Source organism: Ovis aries, chromosome X (genome assembly GCF_016772045.2).
Source record: "Ovis aries strain OAR_USU_Benz2616 breed Rambouillet chromosome X, ARS-UI_Ramb_v3.0, whole genome shotgun sequence".
Classification (NCBI taxonomy): Eukaryota; Metazoa; Chordata; class Mammalia; order Artiodactyla; family Bovidae; genus Ovis; species Ovis aries.
The window spans coordinates 71,136,355-71,159,782 of NC_056080.1; the positions used below are offsets into that span (position 1 = coordinate 71,136,355).

Below are 23,428 nucleotides of genomic sequence, written 5' to 3' on the forward strand. Positions count from 1 at the left end.
ATACAATAAGATTATTAAGCCAAAATATCAGTGGTGTTAAGTTTGAGAAATCCTACTCTAATATCAAATTTAAAAAATTATCTACTGAACTTGATTTCCGCTGAGAGTCAGTAAGGCTATATAATATGGCAGTATTTGTTTTTCAAGACCTCCCCTGCTATGTTTTCAAGCCCAATTTTATTCCACTTTTGGTATAAATAAACAAATTCTTAGGTTCATATTATTCAAATAGTCTTTTTATACATAGCTTGGTCTCTTCTAGAATAATTAAAAATCACCCTTCTTACTACCTCCCTGTTGGTATACGGGCCATATTAGAACAGTAGCAAAGCCAAATAGTATACTACCTGTTCTCCAGCCCTGTTCTCAAATATTGCAAACCTGATTTATTAACCTAGGTTTTAATTCACTAATGAGAGAGCTACATTAGTGAATTTAAAGAGCTGATAAACTTTAAGTTCATTCTTCGACACTAGGATAATATTCATCAATTATATTTTCCAGGTGTCTTAAAGAACTCACAATCTTTTACTCTACCTTTGAAGATAAAACATAAAATTTCAGTATTGCCCATTCATAACCTTTACCTTTCAAAAATATTATCATTTTTTACTACAACGTTCTCTTGAAATAGGAAATATATGAGAGAATATTGATATAACTTCTGTATCATTGGAGAAGGGAATGGCTACTTATTCCAGTATTCTGGCCTAGAGAATTCCATGGACTGTATAGTCCATGGGGTCACAAAGAGTTGGACGCAACTTAAGACTTTCATTTGCTGTATCAAAGATAATACTATGGTCAAGTCATTCCTTTCAAATATTAAGGGCCTAAAATAAATAGCCCAGTAATAAATTGTCTGTTTCTAACAGCTGTACCACAAAGGGAACTTAAAAAACATAAATAACCATCTGCAATTATGAAATGTTGCCATATTGTGAACTCCTTGGACATTTTGCACATATTGCTCTGTTTGCAGGACTCAAACTGGGCTTAATACTTAATGGCCGGATCATTGTAGAATTATTTTGGAAGATCATATTAAAAATTAAAGATTTGATATATACTGAACACAAACAGTATTGAGGAAATTTTTTAAGTACTCCTGCCTTTCTCAATCACTTTCCTTCATTTCTTTTGTTTTTGTAGTTTGTTTTTGCTTGTTTTTTATATGAATTTATTTATTTTAATTGGAGGTTAATTACTTTACAATACTGTAATGGTTTTGCCATATATTGACATGAACCCGCCATGGGTATACATGTGTTCCCCATCCTGAACCCCCCTCCCACCTCCCTTCCCACCCTATCCTTCTGAATCATCCCAGTGCACGAGTCCTTAGTAACCTGTTTCATGCATCAAACCTAGACTGGTGATCCATTTTACATTTGATAGTATACATGTTTCAATGCCATTCTCCCAAATCATCCCACCCTCATCCTCTCCCACAGAGTCCAAAGGACTGTTCTATACATCTGTGTCTCTTTTGCTGGCTCACGTATAGGGTTATCATTACCATCTTTCTAAATTCCATGTATATGCATTAGTATACTGTACTGGTGTTTTTCTTTCTGGCTTACTTCACTTTGTATAATAGTCTAGAGTTTCATCCACCTCATTAGAACTGATTCAAATGTACTCTTTTTAATGGCTGAGTAATGTTCCATTGTGTATATGTACCACAGCTTTCTTATCAATTCGTCTGCTGATGGACATTATAAACAGTGGCTATTATAAACAGTGCTGCGATGAACATCGGGGTAGACGTGTCTCTTTCAATTCTGGTTTCCTCGGTTTGTATGCCCAGGAGTGGGATTGCTGGGTCATAAGGCAGATCTATTTGCAATTTTTTAAGGAATCTCCACACTCTTCTCCATAGTGGCTGTACTAGATTGCATTCCCACCAACAGTGTAAGAGGGTTCCCTCTTCTCCACACCCTCTCCAGCATTTATTGTTTGTAGACTTTTGGATAGCAGCCATTCTGACTGGCGTGAAACGGTACCTGATTGTGGTTTTGATTTGCATTTCCTTTCTTTCTTTCTTATCACACACCAGCTGAATCTATGTACAGAGGCTTTAAAAAAATACTAGGATGATTTGAACATAGTCACATTTTTATGAGCATGACAGAGCTCCAAAGGTCCTTGAAGCACTAAATTCTAGATCAAAACCCTAATTTTGGTGGTAAAGACAAATATTTTTATTTGCATTACATAATTGTAGGACTTATAGATATTAAATCAAGATTATCCAAAAGGTCTGAATGAATTCTTACCCAGCCTCATCTGCCATTTCTTGAAGCAGTATATCCACTTGGTTCCAGCAATGTTTTTTTAATGAGAATTTGTATTTAAATTTTATTTGGATTTTGAGTAGTTTTTTTTTTTTTTCTGATCTAGCTTTAAAAAAAGAAAACTGTTCAACAATTTTTAAAAGAAAGTTATAAAAAATTTCAACCATAGGGAGCTGAATTATAAAATGATTTATTTCTGAATTATGTGAAATTATAAAGCCTTAAACTATGAGGTTATGTGAAAAATATTTGCAGTCATATTCATATATGCTGCTGCTGCTAAGTCACTTCAGTGGTGTCCGACTCTGTGCAACCCCATAGACGGAAGCCCACCAGGCTCCCCCATCCCTGGGATTCTCCAGGCAAGAACACTGGAGTGGGTTGCCATTTCCTTCTCCAATCCATAAAAGTGAAAAATAAAAGTGAAGTCACTCAGTCGTGTCCGACTCTTAGCAACCCCATGGACTGCAGCCCACCAAGCTCCTCCATCCATGGGATTTTTCCAGACAAGAGTACTGGAGTGGGGTGCCATTGCCTTCTCCGATATTCATATATAATTTGAATATATTATATATATTCAGAGTGAATCAATTTATAAAGCTCTGTTATTACTCACTTTGCTTGTATTTAAAATGTAATACATTTAAATTATAGATTAATCATAACTGTCCCTTCTGCTAGTTGATGCAAATTTGATATTAAAGATTACTCTTTTAACAATATCTAAAGATAAATAAGGGGCTTCCCTAGTGGCTCAGAAGTTAAAGCATCTGCCTGCAATGCAAGAGACCTGGGTTCGATCCCTGGGTTGGGAAGACCCCCTGGGGAAGGAAATGGCAACCCACTCCAGCATTCTTGCCTGGAGAATCCCATGGACAGAGGAGCTTGGTGGGCTAAAGTCCACGGGGTCACAAAGAGTCAGACACAACTGAGCGACTTCACTCAAAGATGAATAAAATATAAATACTGAGATAGTTACAACAGTAGGGGAGTTCTCAAGGAATAGAGTCTAATTACTCAAAAAAAAGGTTTTAACTCAGTTTAAATATTTTAAGCATACAGATGGGAATGCTTAGATATAGTTACTGCTCTACCACTAACAAGATACATTATTTTAAGCAAATCTCTAATAAGGCCATTGGGACTTAATCTCTCTTGGCTTCCATTCACCTTCAAAAAATACAGAATTCAGAAAATAATATATCAAATATTAATGTAAATTTAGATGGCATTGTGTTTACTTCATATCTGAAATAGCATTATTTGTATTTTTAAAGTTTACTTAAATGGTATCATACTATGTATGCGTGCATGCTAAGTCGCTCAGTCACATCCAATTCTTTGTGACCCCATGGACTGTAGTTCACCAGGTCCTCTGTCCATGGGATTCTCCAGGAAAGCATACTGGAGTGGGTTTCTATGCCCTCCTCTAGGGATTCTTCCTGACCCAGGTATTGAACCGAAGTCTTTTATGTCTCCTGCACAGGCAGGCAGGGTTTTTTGTTGTTGTTGTTTTTTTTTTTTTTTTTTTTTTTTTAACCAATGAGCCACCTGGGAAGCCCTTTACTGCAACTTGTTTCTTTCATTCAACCTTATAAGATCTAGTTGTATCGATCTAGTTGATCTACAAGTCTAGTTCATTAACTTTCACTCCTGTATAATAGTGCAGTATAGAAATACTCTAGATTTTATTCATTTTTATTCTGGACATTTACACATTTTCCCCTGATCTCTCCTGATTATAAACTGATACAATGAACATTTTTGTGTAGAAGTATATTTGTACATCCACAAAAAAATGTTTAATACTTCTACATAAAAATGTTCATTGTACTACTGTTTATAATCAGGAGGAATTAGGGGAAATTTTCTAGAATCAAAATGAATGAAATCTAGAGTATTTCAATACTGCACTATTATACAGTAGTGAAAGTTGAAGAACTAGAATTGTAGATCACAATACAACTAGGTCTTATAAGGTTGAATGAAAAAAGCCAGCTGCAGAACAGTCTATAGTATACATTGTATAAGGGCTTCCCAGGTGGTTCAGTGGTAAAGAACCAGCCTGCCAGTGCAGGAGACATGAGACCTCAGCTCAATCACGGGGTCGGGAATAGTCTATTTGTACATATTATTTGATGGGTGCTTAGACAGTAAAGAATCTGCCTGCAATGCAGGAGAACCAGGCTCAATCCCTGTATCAGGAATATCCCCTGGAGAAGGGAATGGCAACCCACTCCAGTATTCTTGCCTGGAGAATTCTATGGACAGAGGAGACTGGCAGGCTACAGTACAAGGGGTCACAAAAAGTCAGACATGACTGGGTGGCTAACAGTAATATTTGCACATACATGCAGGGAATTTTTGGTATAAATTTAAAAGTAGAGGTATTAACTAGCTCATAGGTTACATGCATTTTCATATACTCTGATCACCTCAAAAATATTAAATGAATGTTAACTTTATGTCAGATACCATTTTAAGTGCTAGGGACAGAATAATAAACAGAAATGATTTTTAAAAAAAGCCTTCTGTTTTCACAGAGCTTATTGTTAAGTTGCTCAGTTGTGTCCAAATTCTTTCAACCCCATGGACTGCAGCATGTCATGCTTCCCTATCCTTCACCTTCTCCCATAGTTTGTTTAAACTCCTCTCCATTGAGTTGGCGATGCCATCCAAGCATCTCATCCTCAGTGGCCCCCTTCTCCTCCTGCTCTCAGTCTTTCACAGAATCAGGGTGTTTTCCAATGAGTTAGCTGATTGCATCAGGTGGCCAAAGTATTGGAGCTTCAGCATCATTCCTTCCAATGAATATTCAGGGCTGATTTCCTTTAGGATTGATTTGTTTGATGTCCTTGCTGTCCAAGGGATCTTCAAGAGTCTTCTCCAGCACCACAGTTCAAAAGCATCAATTCTTTGGTGCTCACCCTCTTTTATGGGTCAACTCTCACATCCATACATGGAGAAACCATAGCTTTGTCTAGATGGACATTTGTCGTCAAAGTGATGTATCTGTGTTTAATATGTTGTCTAGGTTTGTCATAGCTTTTCTCCCAAGGAGCAAGCATCTTTTAATTTCATGGCTGCAGTCACTATCCCCAGTGATTTTGGAGCCCAAGAGAACAAAATCTATCACTTTCCATTTTTTCCCCATCTATTTGCCATGAAGCGATTGGACCAGATGCTGTGATCTTGATTTTTTGAATATTGAGTTTTAAGCCAGCTTTTTCACTCTCCTTTTTCAAATTCATCAACAAGCTCTTTGATTTCTCTTCATTTTCTGCCATTTGGATGGTGTCATCTGCATATCTGATGTTATTGATATTCCTCCTAGTCATATTGATTTCAGTTTGTGCTTCATCTAGTCTGGCCTTTTGCATGATGGCTAAATATAGGCTCAATAAGCAGGGTGACAGTATACAGTGTTGATGCACTCCTTTCCCAAGTTTAAACCAGTCCGTTTTTTCCATGTCCAGTTCTAACTGTTGCTTCTTGACCTGCATACAGGGTTCTCAGGCATTCCAATCTCTTTAAGAATTTTCCAGAGTTTGTTGTGATCCACACAGTAAAAGGCTTTAGCACAGTTAATGAAGCAGAAGTAGGTGCATTTCTTGAATTTTCTAGCTTTTTCTATGATCCAATGGATGTTGGCAATTTGATCTCTGGTTCCTCTGTCTTTGCTAAATTCAGCTTGTACATCTGGAATTTCTCAGTTCATTTACTATTGAAGTTTAGCTTGAAGGATTTTGAGCATTACCTTGCTAGCAGGTGAAATGATCACAATTGTTCAGTGGTTTGAACACTCTTTGTCATTGCCCATTTTTGAACTGGAATGAAAACTGATATTTTCCAGCCCTGTGGCCACTGCTGACCTTTACAAATTTGCTGGTGTATTGAGCACAACACGGTAACAGCATCATCTTTTAGGATTTGACGTAGTTCAGCTAGAATCTCCTCACCTCTGCTAGCTTCATTCATAGTAATGCTTCCTAAGACCCACTAGACTTCACACTCCAGAATGTTTGTCTGTAGGTGAGTGATCACACCATCGTGTTTATTCAGGTCATTAAGACCTTTTTTTTTTACAGTTCTTCTGTGTCTTCTTGTCATCTCTTCTTAATATCTTCTGCTTCTGTTGGGTCCAAACAGTTTCTGTCCTTTATTTTGTGTCCATCTTTACATGAAATGTTCCCTTGTTATCTCCAAGTTTCTTGAAGAGATCTTTCCCATTTTATTGTTTTCATCTATTTCTTTGTTTTGTTCACTTACCAAGGCTTTCTTATCTCTCCTTGCTATTCTTTGGAACTCTGCATTCAGATGGGTATATCGTTAAGCTTAAATTCTATTATGTGCAGATAATAATGTTCAAGGGGAGTATACAAAATTTGTAAAAATTATGAAGATGATTGTATAATGGAGAAAAATAAAGCAGGGGTGGAAGATGAGGAGTATAGCACATGGTAAATGTGTTACTGACATACTTCTAAGTAGCATGGTCATAAAAGACCTCACTGAGAGAATGCCATTTGAACAAAGAACTGAAGGAGATGGGGGAGTGTGAAATGAGGATGCATGCAAGGTAGAAGGAAGAGATTCAGGGAGAGGAACCTGTAAGTGTAATGACTTTGAGGAAGAAATGTAGGTTGTGTGTTTGATAAATAACAAGGAGACCAATAACTTAGTAGAGTGATGGACAACAACCGAAGATAAGGTCAGAGAAGACAAATGAGGAAGATCCTAGAGGCCACTATAAAGGATTTAGATTTTATTTTGAGTGAGATCTTGAGCCATTTAAGGATTCTGAGTAGAAGAATTATTTCATCTGACTTGTTTTAACAGGACTGCTCTGGTTACTACATTAAGAGTGGATTTTTGATATTACCATATTGCTTTTCCAAAGTGAATATACCAATTTAAATTCTAATTACTCATTAACAGGGCATGAGGATTTGGGCAGCTAAGCATGTTCAACTAGATCCCTCTCCATTTCTGTTATAAGATTTGGTTGACTTTTTATCAAGAATGTTGTGCATATACCTGAATATCACCAGCACCTAGCACAATACCTGAAATGGGGAATTGTTGATGATACGTGAATGAACCTTAAAATTTTTCAGAGCTAAAAGACATTCAGATAGCATCAAATCCAACCTTATATTCACAGATGTAAGATACTCAGACCCAAGGTAGTGAGTATCTTAAGGTCCCAAAATTAATTTTGCCAGAGTGGGGATTAGATATCCAAGTGTCCTGACTTTGAGTCAATTTTCCAGTCCCCATGTGTTTTCCTACACTTGACCATAAAATCACCTGGAAATCACCTCACATGCCTGAATAAGAATCAGAAACTCTGGGACAGTACTTCTCAAAATCAGTGCCTAAATATCACCTGTAAACCTTATTAAAATGATTCAGATTCAATGTATCTGTGGATAAGATCCAAATGTCTGGAGTCCTGATGAGCTCCCAGATGATACAGATATTCCTGATTTTTTCACAACACTTTAGGGAGCAAGGCTATGTAAGATGTATAAAAGTAGAAGATGTATAAAAGTAATAGCTACATTACAGACAAGCAAAAACTGAGAGAATTCAGCACCACCAAACAAGCTTTTAACAAATGCTAGAGGAACTTCTCTAGACAGGAAACACAGAAAAGGTGTATAAACTCGAACCCAAAACAACAAAGTAAATGGCAATGGTTTCATACTTATCAATAATTACCTTAAATGTGAATGGGTTGACTGCCCCAACCAAAAGACAAAGACTGGATGAATGGATACAAAAAAAAGACCCCTATATATGTTGTCTACATAGGCCCATCTCAAAACAAGGGACACATACAGACTGAACATGAAGAGCTGGAAAAAATATTCCATGCAAATAGAGACCAAAAGAAAGCAGGAGTAGCAATACTCATATCAGATAAAATAGACTTTGAAATAAAGGCTGTGAAAGAAGACAAAGAAGGACACTACATAATAATCAAAGGATATATCCAAGAAGAGGATATAACAATTATAAATATATATGAACCCAACATAGGAACAAAACAATATGCAAGGCAAATGATAACAAGTATGAAAGGGGACATTAACAATAACACAATAATAGTGGGATACTTTAAAACCCCATTTACACCTATGGATAGATCAACTAAACAGAAAATTAACAAGCAAACACAGACTTTAAATTATGCAATGGCCTTTAGACATAACTAATATCTATAAGATATTTCAACCAAAAACAATGAATTTCACCTTTTTCTCAAGTGCACACGGAAGCTTCTCCAAGATTGATCACATCCTGGGCCATAAATCTATGCTTGGTAAATTCAGAAAAATTGAAATCATTCCAAACATCTTTTCTGACCACAATGCAATAAGATTAGATGTCAATTACAGGAGAAAAATTATTAAAAATTCCAACATATGGAAGCTGAACAACATGCTGCTGAATAACCAAAAAATCACAGAAGAAATCGAAAAAGAAATTAAAATATGCATAGAAATGAATGAAAATGAAAACACAACAACCCAAAACAAAAGCCCAGGACCAGACGGCTTCACACCTGAACTGTACCAAAAATTTAGAGAAGAGCTAACACCTATCCTACTCAAACTCTTCCAGAAAACTGCAGAGAAAGGTAAACTTCCAAGCTCATTCTATGAGGCCACCATCACCCTAATAACAAAACCTGACAAAGATGCCACACAAAAAAGAAAACTACAGGTCAATATCACTGATGCACATAGATGCAAAAATCCTTAACAAAATTCTAGCAAACAGAATCCAACAACATATTAAAAAGATCATACATCATGACCAAGTGGGCTTTATCCCAGGGATGCAAGGATTCTTCATTATCCACAAATCAATCAATGTAATACACCACATTAACAAATTGAAAGATAAAACCCATTTGATTATCTCAATAGATACAGAGAAAGCCTTTGACAAAATTCAACATCCATTTATGATTAAAAAAAAAAAAAAAAACTCCAGAAAGCAGGCATAGAAGGAACATGCTGCTGTTGCTGCTGCTAAGTCGCTTCAGTTGTGTCCGATTCTGTGCAACTCCATAAAGGACCTCAACATAATAAAAGCCATATGTGACAAACCCACAGCAGACACTATCTTCCATGGTGAAAAGTTGAAAGCATTTCCCCTAAAGTCAGGAACAAGACAAGGATGCCCACTCTCACCACTACTATTCAACATAGTTTTGGAAGTTTTGGCCACAGCAATCAGAGCAGAAAAAGAAATAAAATGAATCCAGATTGGAAAAGAAGTAAAACAATCACTGTTTGCAGATGACATGATTCTCTACATAGAAAACCCTAAAGACTCCACAAGAAAATTACTAGAGCTAATCAGTAAATATAGTAAAGTTGAAGGATATAAAATTAACACATAAATCCTTTGCATTCCTATACACTAACAATGAGAAAACAGAAAGAAAAATTAAGGAAACAATTCCATTCACCATTGCAAAGAAAAGAATAAAATACTTAGGAATATATCTACCTAAAGAAAACAAAAGACGTATATATAGACAACTATGAAACACTGGTGAAAGAAATCAAAGAGGACACTAATAGATCGAGAAATATACAGTGTTCATGGATCAGAATAATCAATATTGTGAAAACGAGTATACCTCCCAAAGCAATCTATAGATTCAATGCAATCCCTATCAAGCTATCAATGGTATTTTTCACAGAACTAAAACAAATAATTTCTCAATTTGTATGGAAATACAAAAATCCTTGAATAGCCAAAGCAGTCTTGAGAAAGAATAGAACTGAAGGAACCAATCTGCCTGACTTCAGGGTATACTACCAAGCTATAGTCATCAAGACAGTATGGTACTGGCACAAAGACAGAAATGTCTATTAATGGAACAAAATAGAAGGCCCAGAGATAAATCCATGCACCTATAGACACCTTATCTGTGACAGAGAAGGCAAGAAAAATGGAGAAAAGACAATGTCTTTAACAAGTGGTGCTGGGAAAACTGGTCAACCACCTGTAAAAGAATGAAACTACAACACTTTTTAACACCATACACAAAAATAAACTCGAAATAGATTTAATATCTAAATGTAAGACCAGAAACTATAAAACTTCTCCAGGAAAACATAGGCAAAACCCTATCTGACGTAAATCACAGCAGGATTGTCTCTGACCCACCTCCCAGAGTAATGGAAATAAAAGCAAAAATAAACAAATGGGATCTAATTAAACTTAAAAGCTTTTGAACAACGAAGGAAACTATAAGCAAGGTGAAAAGACAGCCTTCAAAATGGGAGAAAATAATAGCAAAAGAAGCAACTGACAAAGAATTAATCTCAAAAATATACAAGCAACTCCTGCAGCTTAATTCCAGGAAAATAAACGACCCAATTAAAAAAAAAATGGGTCAAAGAACTAAACATACATTTCTCCAAAGAAAACGTACAGATGGCTAACAAACTAGTGAAAAGATGCTCAACATCACTCATTATCAGATAAATGCAAATCAAAACCACAATGAGGTGCCAGTTCACACCAGTCAGAATGGCTGCGATCCAAAAGCCTACAAACAATAAATGCTGGAGAGGGTGTAGAAAAAGGGAACCCTCTTACACTGTTGGTGGGAATGCAAACTAGTATAGCCACTATGGAGATTACTGTGGAGATTTCTTAAAAAAACTGGAAATAGAACTGCCATACAACACAACAATTCCACTGCTGGGAATACACATCAAGGAAACCAGAATTGAAAGAGACACGTGTACCCCAATGTTCATTGCAGCACTACTTATAATAGCCAGGACATGGAAGCAACCTAGATGTCCATCAGCAGATGAATGGATATGAAAGCCATGGTACATATACACAATGGAATATTACTCAGTCATTAAAAAGAATACATTTGAATCAGTTCTAATGAGGTGGATGAAACCGGAGCCTATTATACAGAGTGAGGTAAGCCAGAAAAGAAAACACCAATAGAGTATGCTAACACATATATATGGATTTAGAAAGATGGTAATGATAACCCTATATGCAAGACAGAAAAAGAGACACAGATGTATAGAACAGTCTTTTGAACTCCTTTGGAGAAGGTGAGGGTGCGATGATTTCGGAGAATGGTATTGAAACATGTATATTATCATATGTGAAACAGATTGTCAGTCCAGGTTCGATGCATGAGACAGGTTGCTCGGGGCTGGTGCACTGGGATGACCCAGAGGGATAGGATGGGGAGGGAGGCGGGAAGGGAGTTCAGAATGGGGAACACATGTTCACTCATGGCTGGTTCATGTCAATGTATGCAAAACCACTACAATATTGTAAAGTAATTAGCCTCCAATTAAAATAAATAAGTTTAAAAAATAGCTACATATATCCTCTCTATAAGACACACACATAAATACATTCTTCCTTCTTTTTTTAATATAAATTTATTTATTTTAATTGGAGGTTAATTACTTTACAATATTGTAGTGGTTTTGCCATACATCAACATGAATCCACCACAGGTATACACGTGTTCCCCATCCTGAACCCACCTCCCTCCCCATACCATCCCTCTGGGTCATCCCAGTCCACTAGCCCCAAGCATCCAGTATTATGCATCGAACCGGGACTGGTGATCCATTTCATATATGATATTATACATGTTTCAGTGCCATTCTTCAAATCATCCCACGCTCGCCCTCTCCCACAGAGTCCAAAAGCCTATTCTCTATATCTGTGTCTCTTTCGCTGTCTCGCATACAGGGTTATCATTACCATCTTTCTTAATTCCATATATATGTGTTAGTATACTGTATTGGTATCTTTCTTTCTGGCTTACTTCACTCTGTATAATAGGCTCCGGTTTCATCCACCTCATTAGAACTGATTCAAATGTATTCTTTTTAATGACTGAGTAATACTCCATTGTGTATATGTACCACAGCCTTCTTATCCATTCATCTGCTGATGGACATCTAAGTTGCTTCCATGTCCTGGCTATTATAAACAGTGTTGCAATGAACACTGGAGTACATGTGTCTCTTTCAATTCTGGTTTCCTTGGTGTGTATGCCCAGTAGTGGGATTGCTGAGTCATAAGGCAGTTCTATTTCCAGTTTTTTAAGGAATCTCCACACTGTTCTCCATAGTGGCTGTACTAGTTTGCATTCCCACCGACAGTGTAAGAGGGTTCCCTTTTTTCTACACCCTCTCCAGCATTTATTGCTTGTAGACTTTTGGATCGCAGCCATTCTGACTGGTGTGAACTGGCACCTCATTGTGGTCTTGATTTGCATTTCTCTAATAATGAGTGATGTTGAGCATCTTTTCATGTGTTTGTTAGCCATCTATGTGTCTTCTAAATAAACAAACGGGACCTAATTAAACTTAAAATCTGTACAACAAAGGAAACTATAAGCAAGGTGAAAAGACAACCTTCAGAATGAGAGAAAATAATAGCAAATGAAACAACTGACAAACAACTAATCTCAAAAATACACAAGCAACTCCTGCAGCTCAATTCCAGAAAAATAAACGATCCAGTCAAAAAATGGGCCAAAGAACTAAACAGACATTTCTCCTTCTTCCTTCTTAAATGTAAAACTTAAGTATAGGCCTGTTTTCTTATCAGTTACGTCTCAGTGAAACTCATCACCTGCAGCAAAATTCTGATGGATGGTTATTGAATTTTCTCTTAACCTATTTTATAAACTATATGTTTTCCATATTATCATCTGAAGTGGTGATGACACAATTTTTTTTTTATTTGATTAACCATGTGATTGGTTCTAGGATCAAAAAGAATGATAAGGAAATACATTTTGTATCTTCATATTCAAGTTAACAAAATTTTTGTTTCTGGCTCATCCAAACTAGTTTCAAATTTAATTTTCTCTGTAGCACATCTCTCTCTAAATTGCAGATTCAACAACATCCTAGAAAACATCTTAGTTTTCTGAAAAAATAATTGATATTGTAATTTATTATATGTTCTCTTGTGATTTGTCTATAAATAACATGCTTACAGAGTAGGCAGGAAGGAAAATTCATGCAATGAGATGAATTAACTGGGGTTAGGATAATACCTAATACCCACTGGTCTCTGTGAGCCTCTAGGGCTCAGTAAGGACCACTGGCATCGAGGGAGAGCCAAGTTTCAGACTTTCTAGGCTTGTGACCTATAATAATTCTTAGAACTTCAAAATAAGATAGGAAATGTCTTCTAATATGTTTCCAGGAATCCAAAGTCAGAGCATAACTTCCTACTTGCATTTTGAGGATATAGCAAGTTTACTTCACATTCTAGAGAAGAGATAGCCTCACAAAGCCATTGTATTTTGAAATTGGATAATTTGACACAGAGGGGTGATATGGGGAGGGAGGTGGGAGGGGGGTTCAAGATGAGGAACACGTGTGCACCCGTGGTGGATCCATGTTGATGTATGGCAAAACCAATACAATATTGTAAAGTAATTACACTGCAATTAAAATATATATTTTTTAAAGTTAGTCTAAGTAGAGAAAGTATTCTTACTTGTGGAGTTGTTAAGGTTGTAGTACTGCTAATAGTGTGTTCCATTTGTTGTGTTTGAACATCCTGTGCTTCAAACTGCAGTATCAAATTTATCCTCTTCAGGGCAGAAATCTGGAAAAAATGAATATGGTCATAAGAAAAAACTTACTCTGAAAAGATACTATCGGAATAACAATTTATTTATTTATTTACTTTTACCTTTTCAAGGTTCATACTCCTTAGTTTAGCATCCATAGACTTAAATACATCTGCAATGGACTCGGTTACCTATAAGGAGTATTTAAAAATGACTGAGATGGCAATGATGACCCTGTATGCAAGACAGCAAAAAAGAAACAGATGTATATAGCAGACTTTTGGACTCAGAGGGAGAGGGAGAGGGTGGGATGATTTGGGAGAATGGCATTGAAACATATATACTATCATGTAAGAATCGAATCGCCAGTCTATGCCCGATGCAGGATACAGCATGCTTGGGGTTGTTGCACGGGGATGACCCAGAGGGATGTTGTGGGGAGGGAGGTGGGAGGGGGGTTCATGTTTGGGATCACATGCACACCCGTGGTGGATTCATGTCAATGTATGGCAAAACCAATACAGTATTGTAAAGTAAAATAAAGTAAAAATAAAAATTAAAAAAAATGACTGAGAATCCTGTAATATAAACAATCTCAAAATTTTTATAGTTTCTTATTTTACTTGTAGATCATCTTATAAAATTATCTACCATTTTATTAACAGTAAAAATGCAGTATATATTTCTGGTCTAGGCACTGACTATCTTTTATCTTTATTCACTTCAAGACAACTAATTAGACCTTAGTTGAAAAGCCACTACAAAAATCATTTTCCTCACTAAGCATTTTGACTATATCTCTCCTTCCCATGAAGGACTTTACCAGTAAGTACCCTTGTAGTACCTTGCAACAAGGTGACTTTAGACTTCTGACAATTCTTAATACCTTCAACAACTTAAATCAAAATACTAAGGTTTACTTTGCCCATTGTTACTGCAGTTTCAACTCTGGCTGCCACAGCATCAAACCTAGCACTCATTCTCAAGAACTTAATTGCTTGTTTCTTCTGACAGATTACATCCTTATCATGTATTCATGCAACTTCTGTATTTCCCTTCTGAATAGCCTGCTTTTAACAGAGCAGAAGTAAATAGTGAAGAAAATAAAAAAGAAAGAAATACTGGGAGCGAAAGTACAGATATTTTAGAAATGGGGAAACAATGCTCAACTAACCAATTTTTAAAAATATTTAAGAGCTTTTACAATTAGTTTTTTTTTCTTTTTCTTTTTCTTTTTTTTTTTTTTTTTTTTAGAAATGAAAAGAGAATTTGGGAGCCATCCAAAGATCGTGGAGGAATAGAATGGGGAGACCAATTTCTCCTCCAAAATTTCATCAAAAGATAATTTGAATGTTGTGCAACTTCCACAAAAAAATGTTTGAATTCTGGCAGAGGACACCAGGTACCCAGAAAGGCAGCCCAATCTCTTTGAAAGGAGGTAGGATAAAATATAAAAGATGGAAACAGAGACAAAAGATTTAGGGATGGAGACTGTCATGGAGAGGGTGTCATGAAGGAGATGTTTCCACACAGTAGGAAACCCTCTCACAGGCATGTCTGTGGGAAACTTTGGAATCTCAGAGGGCAAAATAAATTGGAGGGAAAAAAAAAACCCACAGAATGCATGCCAAACTGCAACTACTAGCAGAGAAGTGGTACAGTAGCAAGTGAGAGCTGAGTAGGGAGGCACAGGCTGCATAGTTAGTCCTTAGGGTAAGGACCAGGACTAAATGTCCTGAGGACAATATGAGGGAGCTAATGTGAGATAGTAACACAAGTTATTGGATCACTAGAGACAAAAGAAATTATATATATATATATATATATATCTTTCCTGCAAAAGGCTCTAACTCCTCAGAGTGACCCCTGGTGCTCTCACAGAACAAATTATTGAACGAGTACCAAAGGAGAGCAACCCAGCTGCCATATACGGCCCTTCCTCCCCAGAGGCAGAGAGGGAGATGTATGACAGCCAGAGCCTGAAAGCAAGGGGCTGCTGCCATCTTGGCCCCAGATACCTCATCTTCCTCCCAACTATGGGCAGGCCAGTTTCTAACCACATCTTCCTGGGATTTTGGATGCTTCACATCTGCCAGGAGTGTCACAGCCTGAGATCAGCTTCCCAGAGGAGACACACAGCACACCTGAGACTGTGCCCTCTGGGCACAGCAGGGAAACCAAGCGGTCGGGACTGAGTAGGTGCATAACACGCATAGCCCATCTGGGTCAGTGTGCTTGCCAAGTACCTGGTCACCTGAGTTGCTTGGATCTGGGAAGGGCAAAAAATGAACAGCCCATTGGGGTCTGTGCCCTTGCAGAGTACCCAGGCACCTGAGCAGCTTAGCCCAGGGAAGGGCACAAATGCAGCACACACTTGGGACAGTGCCACTGCAGAGCACCATGAAACCTGAGCAGTGTGGACCTAGGAAGTACACACTGCCTTGGGCTGTGTCAAAACCAGTGTGGTTCATCCACTGCAAGCACTCCTCACGCATGACAGTAGTATTTGTTTACAATGTCCCTCCCTCCCCACAGCACAACTGAACTGCTGCTGCTAAGTCGCTTTAGTCATGTCCGACTCCATAGACAGCAGCCTACCAGGCTCCCCCATCCCTGGGATTCTCCAGGCAAGAACACTGGAGTGGGTTGCCTTTTATTTCTCCAATGCATGAAAGTGAAAAGTGAAAAGTGAAAGTGAAGTCGCTCAGTCGTGCCCGACTCTTAGCAACCCATGGACTGCAGCCTACCAGGCTCCTCCATCCATGGGATTTTCCAGGCAAGAGTACTGAAGTGCATTGCCATTGCTTTCGCTGCACAACTGAACAGGTGAGCCTAAATAAGTGGCCACATTCACCCCTTGTGTCAAGGTGGAAATTAGATACTAAAGAGACTTGCAAACAGAGGAAGCCAAAATAAACAAAGAAGGGGGAAGTGTTCTGGAAGTAACAGGTGCAACAGACTAAGACCCTGCAGTTAATGCTGAGACTGTGCATGTAAGGAACAACCAGAGACCTTGAGAAGTATAAGCTGGAACAAGGGGCTATCTGAGACTGAATTGACCCAACACTGTCTCAACTGCTCCATAGAAGTTCCTAGATATATTTTTACTATTATCAATTCTTAACGTTTTTAAAGCATAAGTTCTTTATTATGCCTTTAACTTTCATTTTATAGCCTATTATTACCTTTCAAAAAAACCCTATTTTAAAAAACAAATTTCGTATATTTTTTTTAATTTTTGTGATTGATTTTGTTTTGTATTTTTAAGACTCTAACCTCTATTCTAGGTTTCCAATCTTTGCTTCCCCATATTTTTAATCAGTTTTGTACCTGATTAAAGTATCCATTTTCAGTATTCATTTTCACTTAGAGATTTGATTACTGGCTTGATTGCTCACTCCACTTTTGATTCTCCCTTTTCTCCTCCAGGTCACCTCTATCTCCTTCCTCCCTCTTCTCTTCTCTACATAACTCTGTGAAACTCTCTGGGTGTTATGGGCTATGGAGAGAAGTTAGGGATTTGACTACTGACTTGATTGCTCCTCCCCTTTTGACTCTAACTTTTCTCCTCCTGGTACCTCTATCTCCCTCCTCCCTCTTCTCTTCTCTATATAACTCTATGAATCTCTAGGTGTCCCTGGTTGTGGAGAATTGTTTCACCATTAACCTATGGGTTTTATATTCTGTGCTCTATGGATGTGAAATCTTGAGGCTACTGTAATAGATGGATCAAAAGCCAGAGGCAGGAAACTTAACTCCAGAACTTTAGAACATCAGAGAACATCTGACGGCAGAGAACATTAATAGATAAGAGCTCACCCCAAATTCTCCATACCTACACTGAAACCAAGCTTCACCCAAGAGCCAACAATTTCCAGTGTAAGGCACACCACGCTAATTTTCCAGAAAAACTGGAGCACAACACTGAACATTAAACGACAGGCTGCCCAAAGTCATGCAAAACCCATGGACACCTGAAAAGTCACTACTGCACACTTCATTGCACTCCAGAAAGAATAGGTCCAGTTCTACCCACCAAAACACAGATGCAAGCTTCCCCAAACAGGAATCCTTGACAAGGCACTAGTCCAACTCCACCCACAGGGAGCACACTCCACAATTAAGAGGAATCATGATCTTCCAGCCTGAAGAAAGGGCACCCCAAACATAGCAACCTAAAAAAAAAAAAAAGGCAAGGCAGAGAAATATTCAGCAGGAACATGATAAAAACCCACCAAACCAAACCAAAGAGGAAGAGATAGGGAGTCTACCTGAAAAAAGAATTCAGAATAATGATAGTAAAGATGATTCAAAACTTGAAAACAAAATGGAGTTACAGATAAATAAACTAGAAACAAGGATTGAGAAGATGCAAGAAATGTTTAACAAGGACCTAGAAGAAATGTCATCTCACTCCAGTATTCTTGCCTGGAGAGTCCCATGGACAGAGGAACCTGGTGGGCTACAATCCATGGGGTCACAAAGAGTCAGACATGACTGTGCAATGACTAACACACAGAAGAAATAAAGGAGAGTCAATCAATAATGAACAATGCAATAACTGAGATTAAAAGCACTCTGGGGGGAACCAACCATGTAACAACTCAGGCAGAAGAGAGGATAAGTGAGTTGGAAGATAGAATTGTGGAAATAAATGAAGCTGAGAGGAAAAAAGAATTAAAAGAAATGAGGACAACCTCAGAGACCTCTGGGACAATGTTAAATGCACCAACATTCGAGTGATAGGTGTCCCAGAAGAAGACAAAAAGAAAGGGCAGGAGAAAATACTTGAGGATATAATAATCCAAAAGTCCCTAAAATGGGGAAAGAAATAGCAACCCAAGTCCAAGAATCTCCTATTTATCCCAAATAGTATAAACCCAAGGCAAAACACTGCAAGACACATATTAAACAAAGTAACAAAAAATTAAACACAAAGAACAAATAATAAAAGCAGCAAAGGAAAAGCAACAAATAACAGACAAGGGGATCCCCATATGGATAACAGCTGACCTTTTAATAGAAACTCTTCAGACCAGAAAGGAATGGCAGGACATACTTAAAGTGATGAAACAGAGAAACCTACAACCACGATTACTCTGTTGAGCAAGGATCTCATTCAGATATGAAGGAGAAATCAAAAGCTTTACAGACAACCAAAAGCAGAGAATTCAGCACCACCACATCAGCTCTTCAATAAGTGCTAAGGGATGTTATCTAGACAGGAAACACAGAAAAGGTTTATGGAGCTCAAAACAACAATGTAAATGGTAATGGGAACATCCTTATCAATAACTACCTTAAATATAAATGGGTTAAATGCTCCAAACAAAAGACAAGGACTGGCTGAACGGATACAAAACAAGACCCATACATATGCTATCTACAATAGACCAACAACAAACCTAGGGCTAATGAGGACTGAAAGTGAGGGGATGGAAAACAATATTTCATGTAAATGGAGACTAAGAGAAAGCAGAGTAGCAATACTCATATCAGATAAAATAGAATTTGAAATCAAATCGTGAGAAGAGACAATGAAAGACACTACATCATGATCAAAGTATCAATCCAAGAAGATGTAAAAATCATAAATATATATGTGTTCAACATAGTTCAGTTCAGTTCAGTCTCTCAGTCATGTCCGACTCTTTGCAACCCCATGAATCACAGCAGGCCAGGCCTTCCTGTCCATCACCAACTCCCGGAGTTCACTCAATTCACGTCCATCGAGTCAGTGATGCCATCCAGCCATCTCATCCTCGGTCATCCCCTTCTCCTCCTGCCCCCAATCCTTCCCAGCATCAGTCTTTCCAATGAGTCAACTCTTCACATGAGGTGGCCAAAGTACTGGAGTTTCAGCTTTAGCATCATTCCTTCCAAAAAAAAAATCCCAGGGCTGATCTCCTTCAGAATGGACTAGTTGGATCTCCTTGCAGTCCAAGGGACTCTCAAGAGTCTTCTCCAACACCACAGTTCAAACGAATCAATTCTTCAGTGCTCAACCTTCTTCACAGTCCAACTCTCACACCCATACATGACCACAGGAAAAACCATAGCCTTGACTAGATGGACATTAGTTGGCAAAGTAATGTCTCTGCTTTTGAATATACTATCTAGCTTGGTCATAACTTTTCTTCCAAGGAGTAAGCGTCTTTTAATTTCATGGCTGCAATCACAATCTGCAGTGATTTTGGAGCCCCCACCCCCAAAAAAAGTCTAACACTGTTTCCACTGTTTCCCCATCTATTTCCCATGAAGTGATGGGACCAGGTACCATGATCTTCGTTTTCTGAATGTTGAGCTTTAAGCCAACTTTTTCACTCTCCTCTTTCACTTTCATCAAGAGGCTTTTTAGTTCCTTTTCACTTTCTGCCATAAGGGTGGTGTCATTTGCATATCTGAAGCTATTGATATTTCTCCCAGCAATCTTGATTCCAGCTTGTGTTTCTTCCAGTTCAGATTTTCTCATGATGTACTCTGCATAGAAGTTAAATGAGCAGGGTGACAATATACAGCCTTGACGTACTCCTTTTCCTATTTGGAACCAGTCTGTTGTTCCATGTCCAGTTCCAACTGTTGCTTCCTGACCTGCATACAGGTTTCTCAAGAGGGAGGTCAGGTGTTCATCTCTCTCAGAATTTTCCACAGTTTATCGTGATCCACACAGTCAAAGGCTTTGGCATAGTCAATAAAACAGAAATAGATGTTTTTCTGGAACTCTCTTGCTTTTTCCATGATCCAGCAGATGTTGGCAATTTGATCTCTCATTCCTCTGCCTTTTCTAAAACCAGCTAGAACATCAGGGAGTTCACGGTTCATGTATTGCTGAAGCCTGGCTTGGAGAATTTTGAGCATTACTTTACTAGCATGTGAGATGAGTGCAATTTTGCGGTAGTTTGAGCATTCTTTGTCATTGCTTTTCCTTGGAATTGGAATGAAAACTGCCCTTTTCCAGTCCTGTGGCCACTACTGAGTTTTCCAAAGTTGCTGGTATATTGAGTGCAGCACTTTGATAGCATCATCTTTCAGGATTTGAAACAGCTCTACTGGAATTCCATCACCTCCACTAGCTTTGTTTGTAGTGATGGTTTCTAAGGCCCACTTGACTTCACATTAAGATATCTGGCTCTAGATGAGTGATCACACCATCATGATTATCTAGGTCATGAAGATATTTTTTGTACAGTTCTTCTCTGTATTCTTGCCACTTCTTCTTAATATCTTCTGCTTCTGTTAGGTCCATACCATTTCTGTCCTTTATCGAGCCCATCTTTGCATGAAATCTTCCCTTGATATATCTAATTTTCTTGAAGAGATCTCTAGTCTTTCCCATTCTGTTTTTTTTCCCTCTATTTCTTTGCACTGATCGCTGAAGAAGGCTTTCTTATCTCTCCTTGCTATTCTTTGGAACTCTGCATTCAGATGCTCATATTTTTCCTTTTCTCCTTTGTTTTTCACCTCTCTTTTTTTCACAGCTATTTTTATGGCCTCTTCAGACAGCTATTTTGCTTTTTTGCATTTCTTTTCCATGGGGATGGTCTTGATCCCTGTCTCATATACAGTGTCTTAAACCTCCATACATAGTTCTTCAGGCACTCTGTCTATCAGAGCTAGGCCCTTAAATCTATTTCTCACTTCCACTGTATAGTCATAAGGGATTTGATTTAGGTCATACTTGAATGGTCTAGTGGTTTTCCCTACTTTCTTCAATTTAAGTCTTAATTTGGTAATAAGGAGTTCATGATCTGAGCCACAGTCAGCTCCTGGTCTTGGTTTCGTTGACTGTCTAGAGCTTCTCCATCTTTGGCTGCAAAGAATATAATCAATCTGATTTTGGTGTTGACCATCTGGTGATGTCCATGTGTAGTCTTCTCTTGTGTTGTTGGAAGAGGGTGTTTGCTATGACCAGTGCATTTTCTTGGCAAAACTCTATTAGTCTTAGCCCTGCTTCATTCCACATTCCAAGGGCAAATTTGCCTGTTACTCCAGGTGTTTCTTGACTTCCTACTTTTGCATTCCAGTCCGCTATAATGAAAAGGACATAAATCAAAAAGTAAGTCAAAATATGCATAGAAACAACTGAAAATGAAAACATGACAGTCAAAAACCTATGAAACTTAGTAAAAGCAGTGCTAAAAGGGAAGTTCATAGCAATACAAACCTATCTCAAGAAACAAGAGAAACATTAAATAAACAACCTAACTTTACACCTAAAACAACTAGAAAAAGCAGAAATGATTAACCTCATAGTTAGTAGAAGGAAAGAAATTATAAATATCAGGGCAGAAATAATTGGAAAAAAATGAATGAGAGTATAGCAAATGTCAACAAAACTAAGAGCACATTGTTTGAAAAGATAAAATAAACAAAGGATTAGCTAGACTTATCAAGAAAAAAAGAAGAACCAAATCAATAAAAAATTAGAAATGAAAATGTAGAAATCACAACAGACAACACAGAAATTTAAAAATATCATGAGACTACTATGTGAAATTATATAGCAATAAAATGGACAAATAGGAAGAAAAGGACACATTCTTAGAAATGTATCAGTTCAGTTCAGTTCAGTCGCTCAGTCGTGTCCCATGAATTGTGACCCCATGAATTGCAGCACACCAGGCCTCCCTGTCTATCACCACTCCCGGAGTTCACACAAACTCACATTCATTGAGTCAGTGATACCATCTAGCCATCTCATCCTCTATTGTCTCCTTCTCCTCCTGCCTCCAGTCCCTCCCAGCATCAGAGTCTTCTCCAATGAGTCAACTCTTCACATGAAGTGGCCAAAGTACTGGAGTTTCAGCTTTAGCATCATTCCTTCCAAAGAACACCCAGGACTGATCTCCTTTAGAATGGACTGGTTGGATTTCCTTGCAGTTTAAGGGACTCTCAAGAGTCTTCTCCAACACCACAGTTCAAAAGCATCAATTCTTCAGCGCTCAGCCCTCTTCAAAGTCCAACTCTCAAATCCATACACGACTACTGGAGAAACCATAGCCTTGACTAGACTTTGTTGGCAAAGTAATGTCTCTGCTTTTGAGACATGCTATCTAGGTTGGTCATAACTTTTCTTCCAAAGAGTAAGTGTCTTTTAATTTCATGGCTGCACTCACCATCTGCAGTGATTTTAGAGCCCCCCAAAATAAAATCTGACACTGTTTCCACTGTTTCCCCATCTACTTCCCATGTAATGATGGGACCACATGCCATGATCTTAGTTTTCTGAATGTTGAGCTTTAAGCCAACTTTTTCACTCTCCTCTTTTACTTTCATCAAGAGGCTTTTAGTTCCTCTTCACTTTCTGCCATAAGGGTGGTGTCATCTGCATATCTGAGGTTATTGATATTTCTCCCAGCAATCTTGATTCCAGCTTGTGCTTCTTTCAGCCCAGCATTTCTCATGATGTACTCTGCATATAAGTTAAATAAGTAGAGTGAGAATATACAGCCTTGACATAGTCCTTTTCCTATTTGGAAACAGTCTGTCGTGTTATAACCTTCCAAAATTGAATCAG

The 23,428-nt window shown here is 38.0% G+C and overlaps 1 pseudogene; it reads right to left on the bottom strand.

Annotated features, from left to right (window-relative positions):
- Positions 1 to 5,503: 5,503 nt before the first annotated feature.
- On the bottom strand, positions 5,504 to 16,406 carry LOC132658804 (charged multivesicular body protein 1B2-like; annotated as a pseudogene).
- Between the last annotated feature and the right edge of the window lie 7,022 nt (positions 16,407 to 23,428).